Raw genomic sequence first — 13,521 nt, 5'->3', positions numbered from 1 at the left:
AGGCTCCTGAATGCACAATGATCTTACTTTCCTTAGTTTTGTCATTCTTGCCTAGCACATAGTAGGTACTCAGTAAATATTTATGAATATGTGAATGGGGCACCCGGGGGGCTCAGTCGGTTAAGTGTCTTCCTTCGGTTCAGGTTATGATCCCGGGGTCCTGGGATTGAGTCCCGCATCGGGCTCCCTGCTCAGTGGGGAGTCTGCTTCTCCCTCTCCCTCTATTCCTTCCCCCTGCTCGTGCTCGTTCTCTCTCTCTAAATAAACGAATAAATAAAATGTGAACGAATGCTTTTTCCTTCTGACCTTAACACCCTTTGCTCTGCCTGCCCATTGCCTGAATAACTCCTACTTGGGCTCTTTTTAGACTGAACTGGAGTATCACCTCTCCCAGGAAGCTTTCCCTCACTGTCCACGCCCCCTTCCCTCCTGAACTTCTCTAAATCTGGTTAGGAACTTCTCCATTGCCCTCAGTGCACTTGAAGGTCAGCATGGAAATGGCATTTCTTACCATGTTCTGAGGTACTTGCTCAGAACCAAAGGCTACTTGTGAGCTTTTTGAGAGCAAAGACCATGGCTTGTTGGGTCTCTGTATCCTCAGCCCCCAAAGCACCTAGGAGGGAGCATGGGAGGGAGCTCAGAGGATGGGGGGAGGGAGGGAGGACTGGAGGGACAGAAGAATGGATGAGTGAATGCAATCCTTTTTAAGACATAACCGGTAACAGCATGCAAGGGGGTTTGTACTGAAGGAGAGCAAGACTTACGAGGAACTTTTGCCTGAATCCAGGCAAGAGTTGATCAGGGACTAGACTGAGGCCATCGCAGTAGGTTGGATTTAAGAGACATTTTAGTCAATGGAATTTGGTTGGAAATTAAGTGAATGGGAAAGTACTCAAGAACAACTGAGGTTTCACAGTTGGGTGAGCAGGAAGATGTGGTTTCTGGGAATGGACGAGTAATGCAGGAAGAGCAAACCCTAGGCCTGTCACTACTCGAGGGCATTGACCCAGAGAATGGAGAGATTGCCTATTAGCAGATTCTTATTAGGTACATGAGGCTTAATCAGCATTTATACCCCCCTAAATTTTTCTCTAAAGCCTTTCCACTTCTCTCTATCACCTGATGCTTCTCTGGTCTGGGCCACTATCCTCTCTCACCTAAATTCCTGCTACTGCCTCCTAATTGGTCTACCCACCTTCAGTTTTCCTCTCCTTACTTCATTCACCACTCTGCAACCAAGCCAAATTAAGCTACTCCCTGCTTAAAATCTTTCAACAGCTCTCCACAGGCTTCTGGATGAAGTGCTAATTCCGGAGTGCAATCCCTCAAGCCTGTCTCCATCTAGCCCTTGCCTCGAGATTCCACGCCATCCCTAACACTCTCCCTGCTCATGGTTGTGCACCAGGCTTCCTGCACTTGTTGTGCTTCCTCCTTGTGCCTTGCTCTTTCTCTTACTTCCGGGCCTTTGCACATGCTACTTCTTCCACCTGAAGCTCTCTCACTCTTCTCTTTGCAGGCCACCACTACCTTTCAAGTCTAGACTTAAACATTCCTCTCTAGGAGACTTCCTCCCGCCCTAGTCTAGGCATGGCCCCCTGCTGTATGCTCCTGTAACACCCTGTTCTTGCCTTATCTTAGGCTTGTGGCAGAAACTGCAGCTGCCTCTCCAATATCTATTCATTCCTCCTTTCATTCCAAAGACGAATTTGAGGGGCATTTGGCTGGCCCAGTCAGAAGAGCATGCAACTCTTGATCCTGGGGTCATGAGTTCCAGCCCCACGTTGGGTGTGGAGATTACTTAAATAAATAAATATTAAAAAGAAAAAACAAGAATTTGAGAGCAGCAAATGGTTCAGCTTAAAAAAAAATGGCATTTCCCAACTTGCCTTGTAAATAAGAGCTGTTGGCTGTTCTCCTCTGGCAAAACAGGAAAAGGTAACCATGGGAGAAACTAACAGGTTGCAGCAGTAAGAGACTTAGTGATGGTAAGTCCTTGAGACCTGCTGGGAGAGCCAGATTCACTGTTTGGAGATCATTGTAACCACTGGGGCCCCGGGACACACTCACCTCTTCTCTGTTTACATTCATTCCTTAGGTGATTTAATCAGCCTCATGGTTTTAAATATCACCCATATGCTTATGCTTCGAGATGTATTGATTCAATCTGGACATCTCCACTGAACTCCTTTAGGAAACCCATATATCCAACAGCCTCACAGACATCTCTACTTGGGTGTGGGTGTGGAATGACTTACTCCGTGTAAAACTGAGCTGATGTTCACCCCACACTAGTTCCTTGGCCAGTCCTCACTGTCTTAGTTAATGGCACCTCTGTTCTTAAGGCTCAGGCCAAAAGCCTTATGTTGTCCTCGACACCTTTCCTTCGGATCTACGTGTGCTCTGTTAACAAAGTCTGTTGATTCTCCCTTCAAAATATATTTGGAATTTAACCACTGTTTTTTTTTTTTTTTAAAGATTTATTTATTTTAGGGAGAGAAAGAAAGAGAGCGTGTGAGCAGGGGAAAGGATAGAGGGAGACGGTAAGAAGCAGACTCCCCACTGAGCGCAGAGCCCCATGCAGGGCTCGATCTCATGAACCTGACATCATGACCTAAGCCAAAATCAGGAGCTGATGCTTAACTGACTGAGCCACCCAGGTGCCCCGGAATTCTACCACTTGTTAACACATTTGCCATCCTGGTTCAAGCATCATCTGGGGCCTGGATTATTGGAGTGATCTCCTAACTGGTCTGCTGCTTCTGCCCTTTCCACCCCAATGTCTGTGCAAACACTGAAGCCAAAGCAACTGTGGAAAAGCACAAGTCTGATCGTGCCACTCATCTACTCAAAAGCACTAGTGGTTCCTGTGGTGGCAGAATGACGACCCCCCAAAGACGTCCATGTCCTAATCCCCAGAACCTGTGCGTATGTTGTGTTACATGGCCAAGAGGAATTAATGGTGCAGTTGAAATTAAGATTGCTTATCAGCTGACCTTAAAATAGGGAGATTATTCTGGATGATCCAGTTGTGCCCAGCGTAATCACAAGAGTTTTTCAAAGTGGAAGAGGGAGGCAGAAGGGAAATGGAAGTGAGAAAGACTCAACCACCATTAGTGGCTTGGAAGGTGGATTGGGGCTAGGAGCAAGGAATGTGGACAGCTGCTAGAAGCTGGAAAAGACAAAACAAATGGATTCTCCCCTAGAGTTTCCAGGAAGAAACATAACCCTGCCAACACCTTGATTTCAGTCCAGTGAGACCTGCTGGAAGTCAGGCTTTTGACCTCCAGAACTCTAAGGTAATAAATTCGTGTTGTTTCGATCCATAAATTCATGGTCTTTTGTTACATCAACCATAAGAAACTAATACAGTTCCCTCTCTTATGCAAGGTAAAAGCCAAAGTCCAAGGTTCCAAATGACCTGGTCCCTGTTACCTCTCAGGCCTCATCTCCCACTTTCTACCTTAACTCACTCTTCAGCCACACTTCCCTCTTGCTCTAGGCACACAGCTTTGTAGCATGAATGAATGATTTTGAAATTGTTCATTTTCCAGAAGAGAGGAGAGGCAGCTTGCCCACAGTGCCCCAGCAGGCACTTGAACCCAGGACACCTGCCCAGCCACCAGCAGGGTACTATTTCTGTTGTGCTTGGCTTTGACTTTGGCTTCCTCCCCCAGAAAGTCTTGTGGTTAAATCTCCCCTGGCCACCTACCAAAGTGTTTAAACTCCCTTCCAAAGAGGGAAGCTTTATGTTGGCCATATTGTTCCTTGCCAGAAGAGTAGCTCATTTTTTGCTGTGTGAAATTCAGCAACAGAAATATTTTCCCTTTAAAAGGCAGGGGAAGAGGGGCGCCTGGGTGGCTCAGTCGTTAAGCGTCTGCCTTCGGCTCAGGTCATGATCCCAAGGTCCTGGGATCGAGCCCCGTATCGGGCTCCCTGCTCAGCGGGAAGCCTGCTCCTCCCTCTCCCACTCCCCCTGCTTGTGTTCCCTCTCTCGCTGTGTCTCTCTCTGTCAAATAAATAAAATCTTTAAAAAAAAAAAAAAAGGCAGGGGAAGAAATGTCCAGGACATCAGATTCAGATTGTACGGATCAATACAGGCCAATTTCTTAGGAGGAAAAGACAGGCCTGGCTTTCCTTCAGCCAACTAGGTTTACTGTGTGGAGTCCTGTTTATGTCCCGGGGATGCAGAGAGTGAGTTTCATGGAAACCTGGACAAATTGCTAAGGGTTGTTGGCAATCTCAATCTGAGTGCAAAACAGCCTTCCTTTTTTGCCAACCTGGCATTTATATTTCTAAATGAGAAAGTTTGATGGGTTAGCTCGTAGCCACCTAGTGAAGGGCCCCCACTGGCTGGCTGTGCTGAGTCACCTCAGAGCTGATCCGTCTCCTTGTGTCCAGCCAATACGTGTTGCAGGCTGTTCTGGGGCTCATATCTGGTCTGGTCAGTTCTGGCCACAAGAGCAGAGGCAACTTCCCCTACAAAGCTTGTGGGTACTACCCAGGCAGATAGAACAGGACTCCTCTGTTGTTTGGGGTTTTGTTTTTGTCTGCCCAACACTCCTTTCTTTTGAGAACTCTCACTTTGAGGCTGTTCTCCTGGAGTTCTCAATTCCTAACCCCTGATCTCAAGGATAGGCACAAGACCCACGTCTGGGCCAATGTGTAGTATCCAATCCTTCTGACAACAGTGACTGTTATAGAAAGGGTGGGCATGGATTTAAGCAGGGCCCATTAGAACCCAACCCCAAGAAGAATATATAGACTATAGGAAGGAGACTCTTATTTTTGGTTGGGACGGCTAACCTTGGGAGAACCTGAATCTGGATTTGCCCAGTAGAGAATACTCGTTTGTGCAGGAAGCTAAGCATAATCAAGCAAAGATGAGAAGTGAATGGAAAGATGGTTCTTGAGGTGATGAGTCCCAGTTCAAGTGCTGCAGAAGCTTCAAGTATGTGGCAGTCAGGGCTAGAGTACAAAGGGCCTGAATATTTAAAAATTAGAAATCAAGCTGTTAAATAGAATTTATCTTCTTTCTCTATGTGAACAAATCTAGCCTCATAACGGCAATTTTTTTAAGTTGACTGCCTGTGTGAAAGGTCCCCTCCTGTATCAGGAGGTGAAGAGCCATCCTGATCACCAGAGATAGGGAATTTAAAGCTGAGAAGGCTATATAAACAAACCTTGTTACTTTTTACTCATTTACTACCCCTGCACAAATTCCCTTTAAAATTCCTTACTAAGGTTCAGCCTTCTTTGTCCTGTCAATTCCTCACAGATATATTGTCTCTTTGTTTAAAAAGTATAAAAATTGCCTGTCTTGGTCATTTCTTTAGGTCTCAATTTTGTTATTGGGCCTCAGTGCACTTGCAATAAGACTGTTTTTTTTTTTTTTTTTCCTCCTGTTACTGTTTCATGTAAATTTAATTCTTAGTTCAGCTGGAAGAGCATGGAAGGTAGAGGAAGAATTTTTCCTTGCCTATATAACTTAATAATAAACACATCAAAATAAAACAGAACTAATGAGTGGATAAGGTTCTGATCTACAGAAAAGGACAACGCTATTTTTTTTTTCAAGTCAGGAAAAAATTGCCAAGATACATTGCTCTTAAGTGCCTATTAAGAGTCTTTTAAAAATAAAAGTACTCTTAATGGGCACCCTACTATAGGATAAGCCTTCAAATAAAAACAGAGGTATGTATAGAATTCCCATTTTACAGAGAGGAAATGGAGGCACAGAGAGGCTAAGCACCTTGCACAAGGTCACACAGCTAGGAAGTGGCAGGGGCGGTATTCCAAGCCAGGTTCATCTGTGTCCAGATTCTGACTTGGTGACCACCATGGCATATTGGCTCTGCTCCCTCTCACCTCACATCCAGAAGAACCAAATGATCAACATCAGCAAAGAAAAATTCAGGAGGGCCCCTGACTAAGCATCTTTCTTTGGCTTACTCTTAAGTTTCCCCCCAAAGACAAGTCTTGTTATGCCTACATAACAGCTAAGCATGTATTAAAGTGTTAGGTTACAAGATGTGAAGCAACACTTGCTGACTTATGCTTTCCAGTTGGGTAACACCTGACCATGAACTCTGGAGTACCTCTTCCCTCCAACTACAGAATGTTGACTTGTCTTATCTTACTTTTTGAAAACCAACGAAATTTACAAGGTCACTATAAGTTGAAAAAGTGTCAACAGGGCCTTGAGTAGTAAGATGAAGAAACACATTGTAGTGCTATGAAGATATTTACAATATGTTTTTGTTTTGCCAATATCGTTATGATTAATGAGATTTTGGCTTGATTGAGATATTTTTCACCTACCATAAAATTCACCTGTTGAAAGTGTATGGCTGATTAGATTTTAATGTATTCAGAGTTGCGTTACCATCACAATAGTATAATTTTAGGACATTTCAATAACCTAAAATGAAACCTCTTACCCATTCGCAATTATTCCTCATTTCTTCCCACCCTTGCCCTAGGCAACCACTAATCCCTTTCTGTCTTTACATATTTGCTTAATCTGAGTATTTCATGTGAAATGAATCATATGTTTGTTTTTTTTCTTGCTTCTTGCACTTAGCATGATGTTTTCGAGATTCATCCATTACAGCTCAGTACTTCGTTCTTTTTTATGGTCAAATAATATTCCATTGCATGGATATACAGTTTGTTTTATGCATTTATCAGTTGTTAGACATTTAGATCATTTCTACTTTTCGGTATGATGAATAATGCTGCTATGAACATTTGTGTACAAGTTTTTGTGTGAACATGTATTTCCATTTCTCTTAGATATATGCCAATGAGTTCAATAGCTGGGTCATATGGTAGCTCTATGTTTAACCTTTTGAGAAACTACTAGAGAACTTTATAAAGCAGTTGTGTCATTTTACATTCCCAACAGCAGTGTGTGTGGGTTCCAATTTCTCTACCTGTTCACCATTATTTATTGTCTTGATTTCAGTCATCTTAATGGCTGTGAAGTAGTATCTCATTATGGTTTTTATGTGCCTTTCCTTAATGTCTAATAATGATCTTCTTTGGAGAAATGTCAGGACAAATTTTTTGCCTATTTTAAACAGGGCTACTTATCTTTATTAAGTTGTAAGAGTTCTTTATATATTCTGGATACCAGTCTTTTCCCAGATATATGATTTGCAAATATTTTCTCTCATTCTGTGAGTTTTCTTTTCACTTACTTGATGGTGTCCTTTGAACCATAAAAGTTTCTAATTCTGGTGAAGTTGAATTTATCCATTTTTCTTTGTTGCTTATGCTTTTGATGTCATATCTAAAAAAATCATTGCCTAACCCAAGGTAATGAAGAATTACTCCTGTTTCCTTCTAGAAATTTTATAGTTTTAGCTCTTACATTTAGGTCTATAATCCATCTTGAATTAATTTTTGTCTGAGGTGTGAGGTAGGTGTCCAACTTCAGTCTTTTGCATATTGATACCAGTTGTCCATTTGTTGAAAAGACTCTTCTTTCCCCACTGAACGGTCTTGTATTCTTTTTTTAAAAAATCAATTGACCATAAATGTGGGAGTTTATTTCTGGACATTAAATTCTACTCTATTGACCTATATATCTATCCTTATGCAAGAACCACCCTGTCTTGACTACTGTAGTTCTGCTGATTTTGAAATCAGGAAGTGTGAGTCCTCCAACTGATCTCTTTCAAGATCATTTTGGTTATTCTGGGTCCCTTGCATTTTCATATGAATTTTAGGATCAGCTTGTCAATTCCTGCCAAAAAGGCAACTGGGATTTTGACAGGGATTGCATTGAGTTTGTAGATCAATTTGGGAGAATTGCCATCCTAACAATGTTAAATCTATTGTTCCATGGACATGGGATGTCTTCCCATTTATTTAGATTTTCTTTGATTTATTTCAATAATGCTCTGTGTTTTTCAGTGTGACTATCTTGTACCTTTCTGTTCAATTTATTCTTAGCATTTTATTCTTCTTGTGTTATTAAAATGGGATTGTTTTCTTTATTTCATTTTCAGATTATTCATTGCTAGTGTATAGAGATACAACTAATTTTTGTATATTGATCTTGTATCCTACCATACTGCTGAACTTGTTCATTAATTCAAATGTGTTTTTTAGTGGATTCCTTCTTATTTTCTATGTACACAATCATGTCATTTGCAGATACAGTTTTACTTCTTCCTTTCTAATCTCAATTCCTTTTTTTGTTGTTTTTGTTTTTGTTGCCTGATTGGCTAGGCTATTACAATGTTGCATAGACATGGCAAGGGCAGACACCTTTTTCTTCTTCCTGATCTTGGGAGGTAAGCATTTAGTCTTTTTTCATTAAGTATGATATTAGTTGTGGGTCTTTGATAGATGCCCTTTACCAAACTAAGGAAGTTCTTTTCTATTCCTGGTATGTTAATACTTTTAGTATTTACTTCCATATCTCTAAGAATGTGCTTGTATTGCTACTTTAATTTTTTTTTTTCCAGTTTTAGGCATTATCTATTAAGGTCTTCATATAGAAGAAGAAGATTTCACTCTTTTCTTCTCCCACAGTCCTATCCACACACTAAAATTACAATCCACTGGGGTAGGTCGATATTCAGCTTTAATTTAATGAGATCATATATAACTGTTTTGAGTTGACTCGTGTAGTAAAATAAGTATTCTTCCTTTTTCTTGTAACTTTTTATATTCATTGGGAGTAACTCTTTTGTATTATCATTTCCTTAGTTTCCTAAGTACTTAATACTAATTGAACCCTTATCTCTCTGCCAGTTATCTCCACTGCCTCTCAGTACATTCATTCACATCATCTTCTTGAAAGTACCCTTACCAGAGCCTTCTGATGGGCTCCGATCAGAACTAGTCATCCTCTACATCTTGTCCATAGTGTTACCCAGGGTCCTCCCTCAACCACCATCTTGGATTGCCTTCCCCTCTCTCCTACTTTGGATCTCCTTTTTCCCATCTTTCATGTCTTCCTCTTTACTCCCTCAATTTGATGAAGCACATTTTCTAGGACCTTCCAAAGAAACTGTGTGGGAGATAAAATTTTGAGAACTTCCATATATGAAAATGTGTCTATTTTGTCCTCATACTTGATTAACGTTTTGACTGGGTAGAGAGATAATTTTCCTTCAGAATTTTGAAGATATTGCTCCACTGCCTTATAGTGTTGTTTTTAGGAAATCTGAGGCTATTTTTATTCTGTTTCTTTGCCTGTGGGAGCCTATAGGATCTTCTCTTTGTTCCTGGAGTTCTGAAATGTTACACTAATGTGCTCGGTAAGAGTCTATTTTCATCCTTTGTGCTCAGTACTCCTAGGCTTTCAACCAAAAGCATGTCCTTCAGATGATGGCTTCCTTCCCTTAAGTTTCTTGGTTTTCTCTTCCTGGAACTCCTGTTATTCAGAGATTGGAGCTCCTTGTTTGTTCAACTAATTTTCTCCCCCTTTCCCTGTAACTTTTTAATTCTTTTTGCTTTTCTCCTCTAGGAGTGCTTCTCAACTTTATCTTCCAAACTTTCTGCTGAGGTTTTAATTTCTGACTCAATGCTTTTAATTTCTCAGAGATTTCTCCCCCCGTCCTTTAAATGCTTCTCCTCCCCCATTTTAATAGAATCCAGCTCTCATATCATGGATGCAGTGTCTTCTTACTCTCTGAGTTAGGGTCATTTTTGAACTTGTCTTCTCTCTTCCTAGTTTCCTCAAGGTTTCTTTTTGTTTTGCTTTGTTTTGTTTTTTACTGTTTGTTTTAGGCCCTACTTCTATATTAAAGCCTTTTCTCAGCAGTCAGTTAATCCTTGGTTGTCTAAACATATTTAAGAGAGGTGGACAAAAAAGCTGATGGGATCTTTGAGTGTGTTGGGGGCCTTGTAGATTTTGAGCTCAGTCATTCTTAGGGTAATTGCTTATGTTGTTTCTTTTTCTTTTCATTGCTTTCTTTTTTTCAGAGAGAGAGAGAGCACACACACAAGCGGGGCTGGGGGACGGGGGCAGAGGGAGAGGGAGAGAGCGAGAATCCTAAGTAGGCTCCGTGCCTAGCGCGGAGCCCAACACGGGGCTCAATCTCACGACCCTGAGATCATGACCCGAGCCAAAACCAAGAATCAGACACCCAACTGACTGAGGCACCCAGATGCTCCGCTTATGTTGTTTCCTTAGACATTTTGTCGGGGGCAAGTCAGATTCTGCAGAGAATGCTCTTTGGTTCTCCTGTCTTGAAGGTAAAGACCAGAATGTCAGGGTTCTGGGCACTGAATGAGGGTAGAAATCAGGAGGAATCTCATAAATTGGTATGCACACATTTATTAGCGATCCATGTTTTTACTACAGCACTCCTGCCCTCTGCTGTGTTTTGCTCCTTCAAGGACTACACCCCCAGTCTTCTGCTGGGGGTGGGGTGGGGTGGATGGCACTCAGTGGTACCGTGGAGTGCTAGAAGAATCTAACAATTTCTCAGACAGCTTTCAAGCAGTCCTCCTCATTTTAATCTCCCACCTTCACCCTCATTTCTGGTGCCATTGGTGCCACCACTTGCTGAGTCTTTTGAATTTTCTTCCTATATTCTGTTCTATCAGGTTGACTCTTAGCTTTCCCCATGGCCAGCTTAGCACTTGGCTTCTCTCTGTCTGTTAAGTCAGTTAACACTCATCTGTCTGCTTTCCAGAATTGTTATGTTGTTTCCCAGCCTACTTTCCCTGTCCTTGTGGGTTTAGGTCTTACCAAAGAATTCCCTTAATGCAGTTTTCAATGATGTTTGAAGAGGGAGCAAGTTAGATGCTTGGGGTCAATCCACGATCTTTACCTGGGAATCTGATAACCATTTATTTTTTGAATACCAAATGAAAAGTGAATAAGGGTAGTGGAGGCTTATCTTCTCCTCATACTCCTTTTTCTCCTTCCTCCCAACTTCCTCCCTTCCTCCTTCCTCCCAATTACTCTGGCCTCCCAACTGGGTCTTAAATCTTTATTCTTGGTCTTCTTTGCTGCCTTGTCTTCCTCTTTCTGTGTCCTCTAAATGATAGGGACCTCCAGATTTGGGTCTTCAGTACTCATCTCTGGCCTTTCCATCCTTCAGGTCTTCCAAAGCCATCATCTCTAAATGGTCTGCCAAGACCATGCTTTCTAAGCTGCTCCCTTACCCCATCACTGTGTCTCATCTCCTTGATTGTTTCCTTCATAGCCCTCATCACTTTCTGAAGTGGTTTATCACTTTATTTATTCTCCGTGTCTTCCACCAGAATGCAAACTTCATCCACGAGGGTAGGAACTGCCTCTGTCTTGTTCACGGCAACAAACAGTATCTACCAGATACATAGTTGGTACTCAGTACTATTATCTCAATCATTGAGTGAAAGATCTGGGCTCTCCCCAAATTTCTTCACCTTCATTTTACATGTCTTCCCTCTCTGTTCCTATACTTCTCATGTCTAACCATGAGCAGTCCCCTGAATATTAAGACTTTACACCTCAGGGCCTTTGCATAAGCAGTTCTCTCATAATGGAGCACCCTTGCCTTCCTGCCAAACTTGCCCTTTATTCCTGAAGACTCTCTATCCCCTCCCCAGGCATTCTGACACACCTTCCTTTGGACCTCACTGTAGAAGTGCATACTTCTGTCCTTGACTGTCACTCCACAGGGTCCTTTAATTAGCTAATATGCCTGTCACTCCAACTAGACTGTGATTCTGGAGGGCAGGAACTCTACCTTAACTGTTTTTATTACTCCAGACACAGGAATTCAAAGCGTGTTGAATGAATGATTTACATACATCTCGTATATGTGAACTCCTGTGGGTAGAAGGGCACATTCTAATTTTACAACCATTAACTCTGAAAGGCACACCTTTGCGCATGTTTTTCTTATATGAACTAAACAGGAGCTTTGACCATTATTGGAGTCATTGACAAGTATTGGTTTATTAAGAGCCCTGTCAGGGTTATACATACATATTTAAAAGAAGTCCATTTGAGGGCCTGAATGCATTGATCAAATAAACCGATGGTGGTCAAAACTCCTCTTTTCCTGGAACTCTGTAGGAATTGACCTAGACGCTCATTCAACCCCCAAGGAAATTCTGTTCTCATTTGTGCTAAAGCTACTTTCCTCCAACCACACTTGGGCTCATTACATCCTCTAATACCTTTGGATCAATAGGTGGAAGATGTTCATGTGTTTCAGATGTTTTTACCCTCACTGTCTCATTTCCTGTCTCAGACCAAAATATCTTTGGACTGGAGACAATTGATGAGCTGGCTGAGAACATCAATCCTGCCCAGTTTAGACCACATGCCTTTTTACAGTCATTCCCATCAGAGTGAGAGTAATTAAGACTCTAGACTGATGAGTATATGGTTCTTCTCACAAAATTGCTTAGCTAGGCAGACCTTTCTTCTTCCATGTTCTTCAGTGACCTCAAAGGTTTTTGAGGTTGGGGGTCAAGGGTGGATCTCTTTCTTAAAGAGGAGAAGCCAAATTGTATGTGACCAAGAACGGTTTCCCACCACAACATTTCGTCCTCTATTTATGTATTCTAATGAACAAAACCAACACATATTTCCAAAGTAATGTGAAGGTTAGGAATCTTCTACTTTGAAACTGTTCCACAGCTCTCTATTTTGCAAAGGACCCTTCAAAGGATTTCATATTTCTTTTAACCACAAAGCCACTCCCAATGGCCGCACACAGCCCCCTTTGTATCAGAGCTCAGAGGTCATAGTAAAGCTTGAACCAACTGCACTCCGGTTGTGAAAGCGAGAATTCTCATACCCTCTACTTCAGTCATAAACTTTTTAATGAAAGCATTCCTAACTGCTCATTCTACTGTCAAAACTACAAAGTTTCAGAAGAGACTTTAGAGCCACAGTCTGTTAGAAGCAACAAAAATGAACAAAAAGGTTCACTTAGGAGAACTCTACTTGAAAAGAGAGGGAGAAGGGCCTGAGGTGCACTCCCTTCTACTCCATTCTCTGGCCGCTCAGTCACCTCCTCCTCCTCCCAAGGGGGCAGAGAGAGGCCAGCAGCCTTACTCTGATGGAGTTTCTTTCACATGGAAATATAGAGTCACCACTTCCAAAGGGTTTTTTCATCAAATAATTTCAGGAAACAGTGGGCTGATCTATGGTGAATAAAATCAGTCTGATTTCCTTACTGCAGATCTGGAAACTTTTAATATGCTCACGTGTGCTGTGATTCTCAATGGAGAATGTGGTGTGCAGACTTCTCTAGAGGCATTTGACCATGGAACGCTTTCTTTCCAGACCCTCTCTTTTCCAGGTTAGTGTTCTGTGGACACACTTTGGGAAATGCCACCTGACAATTTTATAAGAGCCTAATTCTGGGTTTGCACATGAATTCATACTCCTTTATCCATACATGCGAATGCTCCTCTCAAAGAACAATCACTTCTCAAGAAGGAGGGATGTTTGTGCTGCTCAGGGCATTTGTGGTTTAATTCATGCTATTTGGCCAGAGCTAAGCCATATCCTCCAATATAGCTTTACCGGTAATAAAGGTGATATTTTCATTTCCA

The 13,521-nt window shown here is 41.9% G+C and overlaps 1 long non-coding RNA gene across 1 annotated transcript; it reads left to right on the top strand.

Moving 5' to 3' along the window:
- Positions 1 to 680: 680 nt before the first annotated feature.
- On the top strand, positions 681 to 13,521 carry LOC144382535 (uncharacterized). Its single transcript, XR_013449603.1, has 2 exons — positions 681 to 3,296; positions 13,146 to 13,521. It is a non-coding gene; the product is annotated as an uncharacterized LOC144382535 (long non-coding RNA).

Source organism: Halichoerus grypus, chromosome 7 (genome assembly GCF_964656455.1).
Source record: "Halichoerus grypus chromosome 7, mHalGry1.hap1.1, whole genome shotgun sequence".
NCBI classification, from domain to species: domain Eukaryota; kingdom Metazoa; phylum Chordata; class Mammalia; order Carnivora; family Phocidae; genus Halichoerus; species Halichoerus grypus.
The sequence above is the reverse complement of the archived record's forward strand: the minus strand, read 5'-3'. Positions and strand labels throughout refer to the sequence as shown.